Source organism: Phocoena sinus, chromosome 4 (genome assembly GCF_008692025.1).
Source record: "Phocoena sinus isolate mPhoSin1 chromosome 4, mPhoSin1.pri, whole genome shotgun sequence".
NCBI classification, from domain to species: Eukaryota; Metazoa; Chordata; class Mammalia; order Artiodactyla; family Phocoenidae; genus Phocoena; species Phocoena sinus.
Window position 1 is genome coordinate 78,536,572 of NC_045766.1, and position 19,081 is coordinate 78,555,652.

Below are 19,081 nucleotides of genomic sequence, written 5' to 3' on the forward strand. Positions count from 1 at the left end.
TATGTTTGGTGTGCGTTGGTGGTATAGTGGTGAGCATAGCTGCCTTCCCTACCTTTATTTATTTATTTATTTATTTTGCGGTACACGGGCCTCTCACCGTTGTGGCCTCTCCCGTTGTGGAGCACAGGCTCCGGACGCGCAGGCTCAGTGGCCATGGCTCACGGGCCTAGCCGCTCTGCGGCATGTGGGATCTTCCCGGACCGGGACACGAACCCGTGTCCCCTGCATCAGCAGGCGGACTCTCAACCACTGCGCCACCAGGGAAGCCCCTTCCCTACCATTTTTAATGGTAGAAGACTAAATGCTTTCCCATTGTGACCAGAAGTAAGATGTCTGCTCTCACCAGTTCTATTCAACAGTGAAGGTTTTAGCCAATGCAAAGAGAAATAAAAGTCACCTGACTTAGAAAGGAAGAACTAAAATGGCTTACCTTCAGGTCACCTGATCTATATAGAAAATTCAATGGAATCTATTTTTTAAAAAAAACAATTAGAACTAATAAATTAGTTTAACAAGTTTGCAGGGTACAAAATCAATGTACAAAACTCAACTGTATTTCTATATAGTAAAAACAATTGAAAAGTGAAATTAACAGTAATGCCATTTACAGTAGCATAAAAAATATGAAATATTTAGGGATAAATCTAACCAACAATGTGAAATACTTGTGCACTGAAAACTGCAAAACATTGCTGAGAGATATTAAAGAAATTCTAAATAAATGGAGACATATTGTGTTCATGGGTTAGAAGACTCAATATTGTTAATTCTCCCCTTAATGATCTGATTGATTTAGACTAAACCCAATCACAATCACAATTCAGCTGGCCTTTTTTTGTATAAATTGACAAGCTGATTCTATGATTCACATGGAAATACGAAGCACCTAGGAGAGCCAAAACAACTTTAAAGAAGAATAAAGTTGGAGGACTAGGACCACCTGATTTCAAGATGTTAACAAAGCTACAGTAATGAAGACAGTTTGGTATTGGGTAAAGATAGACATATACATCAACAGAACAGATAGAATCCAGAAATAAACCTATGCATATATGAGAAACTGCTTTTCAACAAAGGTGCAAAGGCAATTCAGTGGAGAAGGGACAGTCAGTCTTTTCAACAAATGGTGCTGGAACAATTGGATACCCATATGCAGAAATGAACTTTGATCTACATCTTGTGCCATGTTTAGAAATTAACTGAAAATGGATCATAGACCTATCTATTAAATCTAAAAAAATCTAAAACTGTAAAACTTCTCAAAGAAAGCATAGTATAACAATTTTGTGACCTTATAATAAGCAAAGATTTATTAGGTACAACAATAAAAGTAAAATCCATAAAACAAAGCATTGATGAGTTGAACTTCATCAAAATTAGAAGCATCTTCTCTTCTAAAGAGAAACTTAAGAAAATGAAAAGAAAGCCACATACTGGAAGAAAATATCTGCAAGTCATGTATCTGATAAACAACTTGTATCCAGAATATATAAATAATACTAAAAATTGATAATAAAAGAAGCAATCCAACAACAACAAAAAAATGAGTGAAAGGTTTGAACAGACACTTCACCACAGAAGATATATGGATGGCAAATAAACATGTGAAAAGATAGTCAACACCATTCGTCATAGGGAAATGCATATTAAAACCACAATGAAATACCACTACACACCTATTAGAATAGTTGAAATTTTAAAAGACTGGCTAAATTGGCATATACTGCTGGTGGGAATGTAATATGGTACAACCACTTTGGAAAACCGCCTGAATGTTTCTTTAAAAGTTCAACATATGGCTACCATATGATCCAGTCATTCTGCTCTCAGGTTTTTACCCAGAGAAATTAAGCTATACGTATACCATACTTGTATACCATGTTCATAACAGTTTTATTTGTAATAGCCAAAAACTGCAAATAAAAAATATCCATCAACAAGTGAATGGATAAACAAATTTTGGTATATCCGTACAATGAAATACTACTCAACATTAAAATAATTATTAATATTTGGAACAACATGGATGGATATCAAAATAATTATGCTGAGTGAAGGAAGACAGGCAAAAAAGATTGTATACTATATAATACCAATTATACAAATTCTAGAAAATTAATCTATTGTTAACTAATCTGTAGTGATGGAGATCAGATGAGTGGTTGCCTGCAGGTTGGGGGTAACACAGAAGAGCAGGAAGGAGGGATGACCAAGGGGCATGTGGAAACTTTTGGGGGTGATGGTTCATTACCTTCATTGTGGCGAATATTTCACAGGTATATACATATATCAAAACTTAATCATATAATCCTCAAAAATCATACAGTTTATTGTATGTCAGTTACACTCATTAAAGCTATTAAAAATGTAGTCCATAAACATTCTTATTTTTTTGAGAAGGTTCTCATGAGTGAAAAAGTATACCATATTTGGTGTCCTGTTCCAAAGGGCCCTGCTAGGTGACCTAAAACCCATCTGTGAAGTGTGCTAGGTATTAATGACTGATATGGGAGAATGCACTCTTTTTTCCTAGATTCCTCATGCAGTTTAATAAGGACCAAATTAACTCTTGGAGCAAAGTAGACCTTTCATGTCAAAAGGGAGGCTCTCCTGGTGCCTCCTCTGAAATGCACAAAACAAGGGCAATGTCATAAGTTTTGCATGAAGATAAACTTGTTCAATTAAAGGACTATCTTTTATTCTAAGACCTTATCTCACTGCCATTTGTGATAATGATTTAGATGGTAGTTATTTACATATTGTTACTTCTCAGAATTGAAAGTAGCATTCCCACAATAATCCCCAGTAGCTGGGGTTTTACTACCTGGGAAATCAAAAAGTTTGAGTAATAAGAATTGTGTAGGGGGGCTTCCCTAGTGGCGCGGTGGTTAAGAATCTGCCTGCCAATGCAGGGGACACGGGTTCGAGCCCTGGTCCGGGAAGATCCCACATGCTGCGGAGCAACTAAGCCCGTGTGCCACAACTACTGAGCCTGTGCTCTAGAGCCCATGAGCCACAACTGCCAAGCCTGCGTGCCGCAACTACTGAAGCCCGTGTACCTAGAGCCTGTGCTCTGCAGCAAGAGAAGCCACCACAATGAGAAGCCCGCACATCGCAACGAAGAGTAGCCCCCATTCACCACCACAGAGAAAGCCTGCACGCAGCAATGAAGACCCAATGCCGCCAAAAATAAATAAATAAATAAATAAATTAAAAAAAAAAGAATTGTGTAGGGTATGAGATTTTGCCCTACTTATAAGTTAACAACTTAGCCTGTTACTGTTTTATGCTAGCAAAAGACACAAGACTCTTGGGTCAGAAACAAAGTACTTCATTACTCATGGTAGAAAGCAGTAGTCAGAGCTTCGTGTTGGGTTTGTGCTGGTTCCCATGCCATCAGTCCCATGGGGATGATGCAGGGCCCATGATGGATGATACTTGCACACACAGGGGGCTACCATTAAAGGAAAGGAACCTAAGCCTGGGGAATTCATCACTTTTATAGTGAATCGTAACAAGCCTATTCTTTGTCTGGGGGGTGGGGTATGTTGCCTCATCTCTCAAGGTTGCTCACTGCAAACACAGCCCTGAGAAATGGTCTAGTTAAGGAGCAGTCAGGGCCTTGCCTGTGGCCATACCCAGCTAGAATGTGCTTCTGTGGTGCCAGTTGTAACTTCTCATTTTTCATTTCTGATTTTATTGATTTGGGCCCTCTCTCCTTTTTTCTTGATGAGTCTGGCTGAATGTTTATCACTTTTGTTTGTCTTTTCAAAGAACGAGCTGTTAGTTTCATTGATCTTTTCTGTTGTTTTTCAGTCCATATTTCATTTATTTCTGCTATGATCTTTATGATTTTTTTCCTTCTACTAACTTTGGGTTTTGTTTGTTCTTCTTTAGGTATGAGGTTAGGTTGTTTATTGGAGATTTTTTGCTGTTTCTTAAAGTAGCTTGTATCGCTATAAACTTCCCTCTTAGAACTGCTTTTTCTGCATCCTATAGTTTTTGGATTGTTGTGCTTTTATTTTCTTTTGTCTTCAGATTTTAAAAAAATTTCTTCTTTGATTTCTTCAGTGATCCATTGGTTGTTTAGTAGCATATTGTCTAGATTCCACATGTTTATGTTTTTTTGCAGTTATTTTCTTGTAATTGATTTCTAGTCTCATAGTATTGTGGTCAGAAAAGATGCTTGATATGATTTCAGTTTTCTTAAATTTCCCGAGACTTGTTTTGTGGCCTAGCAAATGATCTATCCTGGAGAATATTCCATGTGCACTTGAAAAGAATGTGTATTCTGCTGCTTTGGGATGGAATGTTTTATTATATATATAAATATAAAGTTTTTTATATGTGCTCCTATGTTGAGCACATATGTATTTATAATTGCTGTATCTTCTTGTATCAATCCCTTGATTATTATGTAATGACCTCCTTTGTTTCTTGCTACAGTTTTTGCTTTAACATCTATTACGTCTCATATAAGTATTGCTGCCCCAGCTTTTGTTTGATTTCCATTTGCATGGAGTGTTCTTTTTTCCATCCCCTTGCTTTTAGTTTTGTGTGTCTTTAGATCTGAAGTGAGTCTCTTGTAGGCAGCATATATATGGGTGGTGTTTTTGTATCCATTCAGCCAGTCTATGTCTTTTGATTGGATCATTTTTTTTAACATCTTTATTGGAGTATAATTGCTTTACAATGGTGTGTTAGTTTCTGCTTTATAACAAAGTGAATCAGCTACACATATACATATATCCCCATATCTCCTCCCTCTTGCATCTCCCTCCCACCCTCCCTATCCCACCCCTCTAGGCAAACACAAAGCACCAAGCTGATCTCCCTGTGCTGTGCGGCTTGATTGGATCATTTAGTCCATGTTCCTTTAAAGTATTGATAGGTATGTACTTATTGCCATTTTGTTAACTCTTTTGTGTTTTTTTTAGTTCTTTTTTGTTCCTTTTTTCTTTTGTTCTCTTCCCTTTTGATTTGAAGACTATCTTTAGTGTTATGTTTGGGTTTCTTTCCCTTTTTGAGAAGAAGACCATATATTTTATGATTCCATTTATTAAAATACTTAGAATAGACAAATCTATAAAGACAGAAAGTAGGTTAGTGGTTACCTATAACTAGGGAAAAGCAAATTAATACTATGAGATATACACCAAATGACTTAAATTTTTAAAGATAAAGATGCAAAACTGTGAAATTCTTGTCTGCTCATGGTGAGAGTGCAAATTGGTACAACCACTTTGGAAAGTGATTTGGTATATCTTCTTTTTTTTTCCTGTGAAAATTTTTTTTCTCCCAGGTTTATTGAGATATAATTGACATATAACACTATATAAGTTGAAGGTGTACAGCATTATGATTTGTTACATACATCGTGAAATGATTATCACAGTAAGTTTAGTGACCATCCATCATCTTGTATAGATACAAAATTAAAGAAATAGAAAAAAACTTTTTCCTTGTGATGAGAACTCTTAGGAGTCACTCTATTAACAACTTTCATATGTAACATACAGCAGTGTTAATTATATTTACCATGTTGTACATTACATCCCTAGTAGTTATTTTTCTTATATGGCATATTTTCTAAAATTAACAATTCATATACCTTGTGATCCAGCAAATCCACTTCTAAATTATTCCCATGAGAAATGTATGCACATTTATACCAAAAGTTGTATAAAGAATATTCACACTAGCATTATTTGTAGTCACCCCAACTGTCCTTTAACAGTAGAAGGAATAAATGTTATGGTACATTCTTGCAATGAAATACTATTCAGCAATGAAAATGAACAAGTTATTAAAACCCCGAAACATGACCAAATCTCATAAACAAATTTTAAAAGCTAGCCACAAAAGAACATGTACTGTATGCTTCCCCTTAAATACATTTTAAAAGCAGGCATAACTAAAGTATAGTGTTAAAAGTCAAGCTAGTGGAAAAAAAAAAGTCAAGATAGTGGTGTACCTTTAGGGAGGAAGGAAAGGGTAATAATTATGAGTGGAGGTTTTGAGGTATTGAAATGTTCTTTTTCTTGACTTGGATGATAGTTACATAGATGTTTTCTTGGTAATAATTCACTGAGCTAAACATTTATAATTTGTGCACTTAAAAAATACCTTTCCTGGTCCAAGATTATTTTTTTAAAAAGTCAACCTCTCAGGTATCTATAAGTGTAGAAGTCATGAACAGGAAGTGGCAATGTCTTCAGGAGACTGCTGAACATGAGGACAAAGAGTCAGCTTCTAAATACCTTCCTTACATAATGCCAGATGTCCACGTGTTCAGCTGCTTCACCATAATAGCCTTTCTTACTTTGATCAGATTCCTGCATCAGGATTTGTTCTTAAATTTCCTGTTCCCTTGGCTTTCGTAAATGTAGCTGAGCATCAGATTTTCACTTAATTTGGATGTTAACAAGGTTAGACAGTAATCTGACATTAATCAGTTGCTGATCCTATTCTATTCCTTCTTCCATCTCTGTCCCACTAAAGAGCTTGCTTTCTGGGGGGAGGGAAGTTTTCAGACAGTAGACATATTTCAGCTCATATTCTGAACTTTGCCGTGATCAATGGAGGAAGATGCTATTCCTGTGTGCGTGCATGCACGCGCACCCGTGTGTGTGTGTGTGTGTGTGTGTGTGTTAGGAGGAGGTGGTGATCAGGATGCTAATCTATGCACAGTGACCTTTGCTTCTATCTGACTGAGCAGATGTAGGAATTAATCATTGTCACTCCTGGATGCTGCGGCTGCAGCTGTCCCCCACTGCCTTTCTGTCCCTGATAGATTTATTAGTGCATTTTGTTTGCTGGAAAACATGCCTCAGCAGAGTAGAACTGGCAAATCAGAGAAGCTTATCTGTGAATATAATTTTCTAGAAACATGTTTTTCCTGCACATCGTACTTATGTACTCTAAACTCTTTAAAAGAAGAAGAAAGAGAGAAAAGAAAAACAAACTGGTAATATTGTTTATGTAATATCTGAACAGTTATGTCTCATCCTGAGAAATTTCACAGTGGACCAGTAACATTACTGTATAGCCTAGGATTGCAAAGAACTGATTGTCTTCTAACCTCTATACCCTTCTTCTTTTTGTATCCGCCCCCCCACCCATTAACTTTCAACTATCAGTTTGGTCCCACCCCTGGAATCTGGGCATAGTTTGGCTGTAGGCACAAGAAAATAAGTGGTGTAAATTAGCACTAAATTCATATTATAGCAGGCCCCACTAACAACTTTCAGACTATAACTAACACTCTCTGGACCCCAGGCATCCCCGCTGTGTAGATATCCCTGCAGCCTCACCAAATCCAACCCATGCCAATATTGACACTAGTCTGGATGGAAATCAAAGTAGCCACACCATTTTGGATGTTGAGAGTCAGCTCCAGAATGCAGTATAAATTTCCTAGATCTGGCCTATCTATTTACTTAAAAAAAATTTTTTATTGGGGTGTAATTGATTTACAATGTTGTGTTAGTTTCAGGTTACAGCAAAGTGAATCTGTTATACAAATACATATATACACTCTTTTTTAGATTCTTCTCCCATATAGGCCATTACAGAGTATTGAGTAGAGTTCCTTGTGCTATACAGTAGGTCCTTATTAGTTATCTATTTTATATATGGTAGTGTGTATGCGTCAATCCCAGTCTTCCAATTTATCCCTCCCCTTCCCACTCCCTGGTAACCATAAGTTTCTTTTCTTTTTTTTTAAAAATAAATTTATTTATTTTATTTTTGGCTGCGTTGGGTCTTCATTGTTGCTCGCGGGCTTTCTCTAGTTGCAGCGAGCAGGGGCTACTCTTGTTGCGGTGCACAGGCTTCTCATGGTGGTGGCTTCTCTTGTTGCGGAGCAAGGGCTCTAGGCATGTGGGCTAGTTGTGGCACGCAGGCTCAGTAGTTGTGGCTTGCGGGCTCTAGAGCACGGCTCAGTAGTTGTGGCATGTGGGCTTAGTTGCTCCACGGCATGTGGGATCTTCCCGGTCCAGGGCTTGAACCTGTGTCCCTTGCACTGGCAGGCGGATTCTTAACCACTGTGCCACCAGGGAAGCTCCCATAAGTTTATTTTCTATATCTGTAAATCTATTTCGGTTTTGTAGATAAGTTCATTTGTAGTCTTTTTTTAGATTCCACATATAAGCGCTATCTTATATTTGTCTTTCTCTGTCGACTTACTTCACTCAGTATGAGAATCTCTGGGTCCATCCATGTTGCTGCAAATGGCATTATTTTGTTCTTTTTGTGGCTGAGTAATATTCCATTGTGTATATGTACCATAACTTCTTTATCTATTCCTCTGTTGATGGACATTTAGGTTGCTTCCATGTCCTGGCTATTGTGAATAGCACTGCAGTGAACATTGGGGTGCGTGTATCTTTTTGAATTACAGTTTTCTCTGGATGGCCTATCTATTTTCATTTTCCCCCTCTCTCTTATCAAATCAACATGCCCTAGGGCAGAGGCCAGAGTGGAGCAGCCAGTGTCTATTTAGAGTCTGTTCTTTCCTTTCCTGGTGGCATACTGCCTGCTAGAATCCTAGACCTCTCCCTTAGATACCTACACTAGCCTGTAGTATATCCTCCCTTTCTGGTACAACCCCTCACTCACTGGGTCCTCTGCTAATTTTCTGTACTTCCTGACCCTGCTTGGCGGACTTTGATTCTCACTCATACTTCACTATTTTGTTGACTCTTTCTTTTTTTTTTAATTTTTTTTGAAGTCTTTATTGAATTTGTTACAATATTGCTTCTGTTTTATATTTTGGTTTTTTGTCCATGAGGCATGTGGGATCTTAGCTCCCCGACCAGGGATTGAACCCACACCCCCTGCATTGGAAGGCAAAGTCTTAACCACTGGACTGACAGGGAAGTCCCTTGTTGACTCTTTCTTCTGTATTTCTCTTCCTCAAAGTGATGTCCTGGTTTTACTTTTCTTTAATTGAAATATAGTTGATTCACAATGTTGTACCAAGATCTCCTGGTTTTAGACATCCTTGCATGTTCAATCCCTAAATTACCACTGCTTCTTCTTCCTTTCATGCTCCCAGTATCTGGTTTGTGTGTCTTAATCCTATGAGTCTGCCTAGACTCCTGAATTCTGGTCTAACCTCTTTGGCCACCATTTGAGCCCCAATTCTTACCAGCTTTCTGTCTCTGATAGTGATACCAAGCACCTTATTAGGAGAAGACAGGTTAATCCTCTGGATATCAACCTTAGTATTTGGTCCCATCTTCCCCCCTGCCCCCAAAAAACAAGCTATCCAAGTGTCCATTGACAGATGAATGGATAAACAAAATGTGAGATGTACATGCAATGGAATATTATTCAGCCTTAAAAGGGAAGGAAATTGACATATGTTACAACATGGACGTATCTTGAGGACATTAAGTGAAATAAGCCACTCACAAAAAGACAAATACTGTATGCATCTATTTATACGAGATATCAAGGGTAGTCAAACTCATAGAAATAGAAAATAAAATGGTTGTTGCTAGGGGCTGAGGGGAGGGAGGGAGAAATGGGAAATTATTGTTTAATGGGTATAGAGTTTCAGTTTTGCAAGTTGAAAAAGTTCTGGAGATTGGTTACACAACAATGTCAATATAATTAATACTACTGAACTGTACACTTAAACAGGGTTAAGATGGTAAATTTTATGTTGTTTTATTGTATGTAATTTTATTTTTATTTTACCACAATTAAAATCGTTTTAAATTTTAAAGAGAAAAATTAAAACTCCTATTAGTAGTAACTTATTTTGATAAAATACTCTACTATAGGGCCATTTCCTTAAAACTGTATTTTATTGCCTGTACTATCTTTCAGGGGAATAATGATAATGATCATCCTTAGATCATTACCTGTTTTGTGAAGTTGTTACTTTATTTTTCATGTCCTAACTTTACATTTCTGAACCTTTAAATGGTATCACCTCTTTCAAGTATTCCAGGATTTCCTTCTAGTATACACAAGATCTCTTTGTGATTTAATAGGTTTCTATGACATCCCCATTGGGCTTCTCCTTTCCAGGCTGCAGAGTGGTTTGTCCTCATTCTTTAGAGACCCTGCCACTCAGCTTTTCTTCTCCAGAATTTATTTATTTTCCTCATATCCTTCTTTAGTAAAGGTGACGAAAGCCAGATGTTTCCTTCTGGCACATTGTGATACTTTACCCTGGGCTTTAGATTCTTACCAGAAAGGGAAGGAGGTGGCCTAGTTTTGTGTGAGATATACAGCAAACAGTAGTAAAATAGAAAAGTTATTGGCAAGGAGAGTCTTTCTCAAATCTCCACGGGTAAGAATTCCTCAGACACATAAGTTAACAATAAGAATATACTTATTCTTTTGAGATATAATTCACACACCATGAAATTCATCTTTTTTAAATTAATTAATTAATTTTTGGCTGCATTGGGTGTTCGTTGCTGCTTGCGGGCTTTCTCTAGTTGTGGCGAGCGGGGACTACGCTTCGTTGCGGTGCACGGACTTCTCATTGTGGTGGCTTCTTTTGCTGTGGAGCACGGGCTCTAGGCATATAGACTACAGTAGTTGTGGCACATGGGCTCAGTAGTTGTGGCTTGCGGGCTCTAGAGCGCAGGCTTAGTAGTTGTGTCTCATGGGCTTAGTTGCTCTGAGGCATGTGGGATCTTCCCGGACCAGGGCTCGAACCCGTGTCCCCTGCATTGGCAGGCAGATTCTTAACCACTGCGCCACCAGAGAACCCGGAAATTCATCTTTTTAAAGTGTACAATTCAGAAGATTGGACAGTTATCATCACTATCTAATTCCAGAATAATTTCATTACTCTGAAAAGAAACCTCATACCTGTTAGCAGTCCCTCCCTATTTCTTCCCTCCCCCAGCCTCTAGCAACTACTAGTCTAACATCTCTATAAATTTGCCTTATCTGGACAATATGTATAAAGTCATACAACATGTGGCCCTTTGTATCTGGCTTCTTTCACTTAGCATAATCTTAGCATAATGATTACAGGGTTCATCCATGTTGTAGTATGAAGCAGCACTTCATTCCTTTTTATGGCTGAATCATGTTCTGTTGCGTGAATATTCCACATTTTGTTTATCCAATTATCAGCTGAGAGATATTTGGTTATTTCCCCTTTTTTGTCTGTTATGAATAATATGCTGCTATGAACATTCATGTATAAGTTTTTGTTGTACATTATGTTTTCCTTTATCTTGGGTGTATGTCTAGGAGTGGAATTTCTGAGTCATGTGGTGGCTCTGTGTTTACATAAATGCTGAGCTCTTTTCCAAAATAGCTCTAGCATTTTACAGTCTCACTAGCAATGTTTGAGGGTTCCGGTTCCCTCCACATAATTGCCGACACTTGTTATTATCTGTCTTCTTTATTCTAGCCATCCTAGTGTGTATAAAGTGGTTTTGTGGTTTTGATTTGCACTTCTCTGATGGCTGATAATGTTGAGCATTTTTTCACATACTTATGGATCATTTGTGCATCTTCTTTGGAGAAATGTCTATTCAAATCCTTTCACAATTTTAAAAATTAGATTATTTATCTTAGGAATATAAACCAGTGATATCTCAAACTTGGTTTATATTAGAATCTCCTAGGGAGCTTTTAAAAATCCTGATATCCAGGCTTCACCCTAGACCAGTTAAATCAGAATGTCTGGGAGTGGGACAATAGCAGCAGTTTTTTCCAACTTTCCAGGTGATTCCAGTGTTTGAGAACCAGTGCCTTAGACTAGATGACCAAGCTGATGATACCAATATACAAATGTTAAAGATTTGGAAACTTAGAAATTATGCCAGGTATTAAAACTTGCACTAAATGTGAATTGTAAAAAGTCTAATCAGGTCAAGAGGTAGAGGTGAGCTTTTTAACAGAGATTTTTGATAGAATGAACTTTCCTATAACAGGAGGTTTCAAACCACCTACAGTTAGAAAAATGTCCTGGCTGTGGTTCTTGCCTTGTGACTAGGCATTGGTCTTAGGAGGTAACCATGGGTGAGCCAATTAAGGTGAGTTATCATGACACATTCAATCCATAAGCCCAGAAAATTTATCTCAGTCATTCAGTGTTCAAAGGGAAACTATGACAAAATGTGAGTATTAGCTAGGAGAAAATTGAAACATAGGCTTTGAAAGTCATAAGAAGATTGGAGACTGTTTTAAGAGATTCTATTGGAAGTAACTGAGTACTTCCAGTTAAAAGAGTAACTGAGAATTTTAAAAAAAGAAAAAAATCCAAGCACTTAAAAATGTGATAGTCACAATGGTTATTGTGGTGGGAAAAAGACATCTCTCAAAGACTGTAAAAAGCTACCCAGAAGAGATCAGGGAGTCCACAGAGTATGTCAGGTTAAGTACAAAATAGGAAAAAAGACTTTGAGAAGCACCTTTGAAGAGAGTCCAAAACACATAAAGGGATTATTTAAATCTATTAAAAGGAAGAAGCTTAGAATAACAGTGGGATCTTTTGCTGTTAATAGTGGGGCACAGGGAGTGCTCAGAGACCAAAAGACAATAGTCTAAACTAATTATGTGCCTCTGAATTTCTTGAGAAAGATACCAGAGTGATTACCACATTCAAATTGCCTCCTATGAATGAATCAGTAGTAGTTGATCAAATAGTTTTCTCTGTTTTGCATATTTCAAGTCAGGTAGACAAATATTGATTAGCCACTGGAAACTGTTGACATTCGTCTTGAGACTTTTGAAGGCCTCCAGAAGAAATTTTTCTCTTAGTCATGCCTTTCTCTGAAGCTATTGCCCTGGCCCTCTCCTTCCTGTTACCACCAAGCTTCTTAGAAGAGTGGTATTCAGCCACCTCCACTTCCTCATCTCCAGCGCATTCTTCAACCCATGCCCTGATTCCAGTGAAATGGCCTTTGACAACGTCGTTAAATCAACTCATCTCTTTTTAGATGCCATCCTGTTTAGCCTCAAGCCACGTTAACACTTAACCATCTCCTCTGTTCCTCCTTTCTGAAAACTTCTCTGTTCTTCACTTTACCATACATGATTGTCCTGGTTTTAGCTCTTTGCTTCTTACCAGCTGCTTTCACTGGCTCCTGTATTCCACCTACCCATTTCATGTTGATATCATCTTTGGTTCCAGTCTTAATTCACTTCTTAGACTATACCCATCACCTGGTCTTAATCCCTCCTGTGACATATCCTGAAGCCCTGCCTTTTTCAAATCCCACATTCTAACTTCATAGTTGATATTGTTAGATGGATGTTCCTCAGTCAGTTCAGATTTGGTGACCAAAAAACAGACTCATACCTTACCACTAATCTTTCTCTACCTCTGTGTATTTCCTGTCTCCATTAATAGCACTACCATCCACATTTCTCATTCTGGATTTCCTTGTCTCCCTACACATCCAGTTAGTCACCAAGTCTTAGACATTTAATCTCTGAAATGTCTCTAAAATTGTTCTCCTATTATCCACCTCTGTTGCCCAAGTGTAGTACTGATCTACTCTTCATCTGAATTCTTGCAGGAGCCCCCTAACTGGTCTTGTCCATTTCCAGTTCAGCCTTTGCCCTCTTGCCAGCATTTTTTTCTTCAAACATAGACTTCTATTGCCTACCCAACTCCTAAGGTGAGCACTTAAGATCTTTTGTAGTCTGGCCTTAATCTACAATTTCTGTTTATTCCCTTTAAATTAAGTTGTACTTGCATCATACAAGATAATGGCCATTCCTAGAGCATACCATGCACTTTTCATCGCCCAGCTTTTGCTCATGCTCTTCCTTGTTTCATGACTCTTCTCATTTTTCACCTGATAAACTCCTATTCATCCTTTAAGACAAACTCTTGTCCATCAAAATGTGGGCCCTGGACCAGCAGCATCAGTAGCATCTGGGAACTTGTTAGAAATACAAATTCTTGGCGCCCTACAGTAGACCCTACTGAATCTGACACTTTGGAGGATGATGACCAGATCTGTACTTTAACAGGCTCTTCAGGTGATTCTTACCAATTCTAAAATTTAAGAACCACTGTTCTAAGGCACAATTCCTTTATCAGTATCCACAGCACTTTGCATATACCATGGTAGTTGCTCCATTGTTTCATAATCATATTTACCCATCCACTTATCTATTTCCTCTGCCTCATATTGAGTCTTCAAATTCAAATACAATATATTTGTTTATTTCCTAGCACCTGCCAGTGTCTGGCATACAGGAGACGCTTGATAAGAATTTGGAACCTTAAGCACACTCTACTCCCCTCCAGGATTCGGTCCAGTCAGAGTGCATACAAACACACAGCGCTGATAATCAGAAGGTGTCCAAGGTTTCTACTCTTAAAAGCTGACATGTGCCACACTAGCCAAAAGCACACATACTGACAAGACCAAGTGTCAGCAAGGATACAAAGAAGCTGGATCTCTCATACATTGCTGGTGGGTAAAATGGTACCACTACTCTGGAAAACAGTTTGGCAGATTTGTACGAAGTCAAACATACACTCACTGTGTAATTCAGCAATCACACTCCTGGGTATTTACCCTAGAGAAATCAAAACTTATCTTCACCAAAAAAAAAAAAACTGTACACAGATGTTTATAGAAGCTTTATTTGTAATAATCAAAATCTAGAAACAATCCAAACATCCTTCAATAGGTGAATGGATAAACAAACTGTGGTACATCTATATAGTGGAACACTGCCCAGCAATAAAAGGGAACAAGCTGGGGCACTATGCCAAGGGAAGAAAGCCAGTCTCAAGAGGTTACATACTGTATGATTCTATTTATATGGCATTCTCAGGAGATGAATTTATAGTGATGAAGAACAGATCAGAGGTTGCCAGGGGTTATAGTTGGAGGGAAGGGTGTGACTTGGAGCGGGTAGTTGGAGGGAGGTTTTATTTTGTTTGCATAATGGAAGAGTTTCGTATCCTGATTATGGTGGTAGTTATCAATGCATTAATCTATACATGTGGTAAATTTCATAGATCTACACACACAAAGAGTGCATGTAAAAACTGGTGAGATTCGAATAGGGTCTATAGTTTAGTTGATAGTATTGCACCAGTGTTGATTTCCTGGTTTTGATAATGTACTCTAGTTATGTAACATGTTATCTTTGGAGAAAGCTGGGCGAAGGGTACACGGAAACTCTCAGTTCTGTTTTGCAATTCCCTGTGAGTCAAATAATTTCAAAAGAAAAAGTCTTTTGAGAAAAAGAAAGCACAGGGATCTCTGGTGAAAGCTAAATTAGAAAGCGCTGCTTGACACAACTCTAAAATGGGCCCCAGGAAGGGAGACGAGTTCGTTGCCCGGTGGAGATGGGAAAGGAGGGAAGTGGAGTGGAAATTCCTGTCTTGGAGACTGTTTGGTAGGACGTGGCCCAGGCCTGTTACCTCTCTCCAGTGTGACTGCAGGCTCCTGCTCGCTCGGGGAAGAGTGAGTACTGGGGTGGAGAGGGAGGTGAAAGCTTCCTCCTCAGCAGTTTCCCACATGGGGAGAGTGGGAGGAAAACCTTTCCTCAGTAGGCCTAGGTGGGAAAATGGAAAGAGGGGTTAAGAAATGTTGCCATCCTGGACTTCCCTGGTGGTCCAGTGGTTAAGACATTCTGCTTCCACTGCAGGGGACATGGGTTCCAACCCTGGTCAGGGAAGTTCTGCATGCCGTGTGGTCCGGCCAAAAAAAAAAAAAAAAAGTTAACATCCCTTAACAAGGTTAAAGGTGTGCCCAGTGAAAGATTAAATGGCATAAGAACTCAAGCTCTGGAATCAAACTCCACCTCAGATCCCAGCTCCATCACTTATTAGGCATGTGACTTGATCACTTTAATGAACTTTGCTAAATCCCACTTCTCTATTTAAAAATAGGAGTAATGGGACTTCGCTGGCAGTCCCAGTGGTTAAGACTTTGCACTTCCACTGCAGGGGGACATAGGTTCGATCCCTCGTTGGGAACTAAGATCCCGCATGCCGGGTGATGCAGCCAAAAATAAAACTAAAAATAAGTTAAAAAAAAAATTTTTTTTTAATAGGAGTAATGATACTGTGTATCTCAGAAGGCTATGAAGATTGCATTAGGTAGTTTATGTAGAGCACAGCCTAGCACATATTAAATATATAATTGATGTTGCCTACTCTTTTTAATATTATTCTGTATAATTATCAATATTCTAAGTAGTATAGAAAACATGTATTCATATGATTCTGACTATAATGTAATTTTTGATGATCCAGAGGCACTTCAGGATCCTTCACTACTTCAAACATCATGAAATGAGCACTTAGTCCCTGTATGTGTACACACAGACAATTTAACTTAAAGGTGCTAGTTGTTACTTTCTATCACAGGCTTCTTATCTGCTTTTTACTTTAGGTACATTATCTCTAACCCATATAGCACTCAGGAGGATAAACTGAGATGAAGAAACCGCCTTGGCATGGTGAGACAGATCACCCATCACACACAGCTAGTCAATCTAGTCAGTCCAATTTCAAAGCCACGCCTTTTCCACAACTTTATGTTACCTCAGTATTAACCTCAGTATTAACCTCAGTGTTAATCCATGAAAGCTGCTTAAACATACACACAGACTAACACTTGTTCCTTTCACATCAGATTACAGGACAGAATATGCAACTCCTGTCAGCCTAAGGCAGATACTTCCAGGCCATTGCTGGGGCCAAGACTTGAACACTAGACAATGATGGAAACCAAGAGCCCAAAGCCAGCTGTAGCAAGAATTCAGTCTGGGGTTGTAGCCAGTAGGTCGAGCCAGGAGTCGTAGGGAACGCTGCCAAGGTCTGAGGTCCAGGCCGGCAATCAGAATTGGAAGAGGCAGGCAATGCCCAGCAGAAGGCACTCCAGGGAACTCAGACTACCTCTCTATCTCCTCTTGATGGTAAATTCCAGCTAAAGGTGAGAAGGCAGAGGTGAAAACCCTGAGCCTGGAATTTCCCTGGTGGTCCAGTGGTTAAGACTCTGCACTCCCAATGCAGGGGGCCCTGGTTCGATCCCTGGTCAGGGAACTAGATTCTGCATGTGGCAATGAAGAGCCCACATGCCGCAACTAAGACCCAGCACAGCCAAATAAATAAACAAATAAATATTTTAAAAAAGAAAGAAAGAAAGAAAAGAAAACCCTGGGCCTGCCAGAGCTAGTGCAGGACGTTAGAAACCAGGGTCAGGAAGGCCCTAGCAGAAGTTCGTTGATCAGTTGGATGGACACAGATCCCAGGTGGCTGGGGTAGACTGGAGGGAAGTGAGAGAACACCAGAAGGAACCAGGAGTCAGGACATCTACATTAGCTGTCCCCACGTGGTCCCTGTCTGGCTGTAAAACTGCATACTGGTCCCTTCATCTTAAAATAAGGGAATCAGGTTCACTCAGTGGTTTAAGCCATGTTCCTTAGAACCCTAAGACTCAAAGCCTGTCCTAGGTAATTTGTGGGGGGCAGAGTGGTGGGGAGCAAGCAGGTCCTGTCTTTCTAGAAGTCTCCCTTTTTCTCTTTGGAGTACTCTTCCAAGACTCATGATTTATCCAGGATAAGAGACATTTAATAGGTTTCCACCAGGTTCAGGGCCCTGTAGATGGTGCTGATAGAGACAAAGCTGAGTAAAACCCAGTCCCAACATCATGAATTCCCAGATTGTGGCCCAGTGGGGAATGATTCCAGCAGTTGTAGCTGTTGGGGATTTCACTCAGATTCACTAAGGCCCAAAGTTCTAACACCACAAACCTGAGGATGAGAAAGAAGGGAAAGAGGGAAAGGAAACCTCCCCAAGATGGCAGGCCAGTCTTTGGTGCCTCAGAGAGATCAATTTACATGTCACCTGGTAAATGATAATATTCTGGTTCACAGCAGATGCCCTGTGATGGGGTGTTTCACGTGGCCAATTGTGCTGTGCTTTATGCTCTACTTAAAATCAGGGCATCTGCTCTGTCCTTTGGGAAGTGCTACAAGTCTCCTGCTAGGAATTGCTCAAGGCCTTTCCCACAGCTAAGGGGAGAAAGGAAGTTGAAATCACTGCTTCATAAATTATAGCACATGCCTACCCTCTAGGGTCTGAGGTTATATGACAGAAGAGGACTTTTTGTGTTTCTAGTGTTTCCCCCTCACCAGCATTTAAAAACACATTTAAAATATATTACAAGTGCATGAGACATAGAAACTAATTTTTTAAAAATCTGTGTGGAATGTGGCCATAATACTCCTAATTAAAACCATACAAGCTCCTTTCTAGTAAGGGTACCCTTTTTCCCTCTCATCACCAGCTTATCTTGAATCTATCAGTATGCTTTTTCACCACTGTCCTAAACTTGAGCTGGTATAATGAAGTAATTAATGGGCATTGGGTCTTATATCTAAATATTCCCATTTCAGCTTTAAAAATATTTGCAAGGCTGCATTTTAAAATTGATCCTTAGGCCTTTTTATATTCCGTGAGAGCTGTGCCTTTTGAAATTTGTATACTAGAAATTTATATTCATAGTCACATAAAAATATCCATATTAAACATACATTCATATACATAGATTTTGTTAAAGTGCTCAGTGTATACTGAGAAAATAACTGGTAATATTAAATTAAATTTTTATTCTATTTTAAAAGGTGACAGAATAAGCAAATTGTCTTTGCCATGAAAACATTAGAAACCAGAGAGGTAGAATCCTAATGAGCTGAGGACAGAAATTAGATCTCATTTGCTTTCCTGTCTCCAGTTCTTCTTAATACCTTGACAAGTAGATATTTAAGAATTGTTGAATTAATGTCTGATGCAGAAAGTTTATTAAAAAGATAATAATGAATAAAACATGGAGACATGAAGATCATCTGTTAAAGGGAAATTTAGGGGCAGGATGCATACCAAGTTTTCTTTTGCACTTAATCGCTAAATATTTTGATGCATTGATTGAGACATAAATTCGAATGCATCTCTGGTAACCAGGTCAGCCTATTGTTCCTGCTTAAGTTAGAGAAGCAGAAATGCAAAGGGTCCAAGGGGGGCAAGCGGGGGGTGGTGGTGAGATGAAATGGGAGACTGGAAGCGACATATATACACTAATATGTATAAAGTAGACGACTAACAAGAACCTGCTCTATA

General features: G+C 38.9%; 1 protein-coding gene and 1 non-coding gene across 4 annotated transcripts in view; both read left to right on the forward strand.

Annotated features, from left to right (window-relative positions):
• GPR156 (G protein-coupled receptor 156) overlaps positions 1–19,081 on the forward strand; it is a 94,390-nt gene that overhangs the window by 39,117 nt on the left and 36,192 nt on the right. The gene's annotated exons all lie outside the window — the stretch shown is intronic.
• TRNAG-CCC lies at positions 16,933–17,005 on the forward strand. The gene has a single exon. It is a non-coding gene; the product is annotated as a tRNA-Gly (tRNA).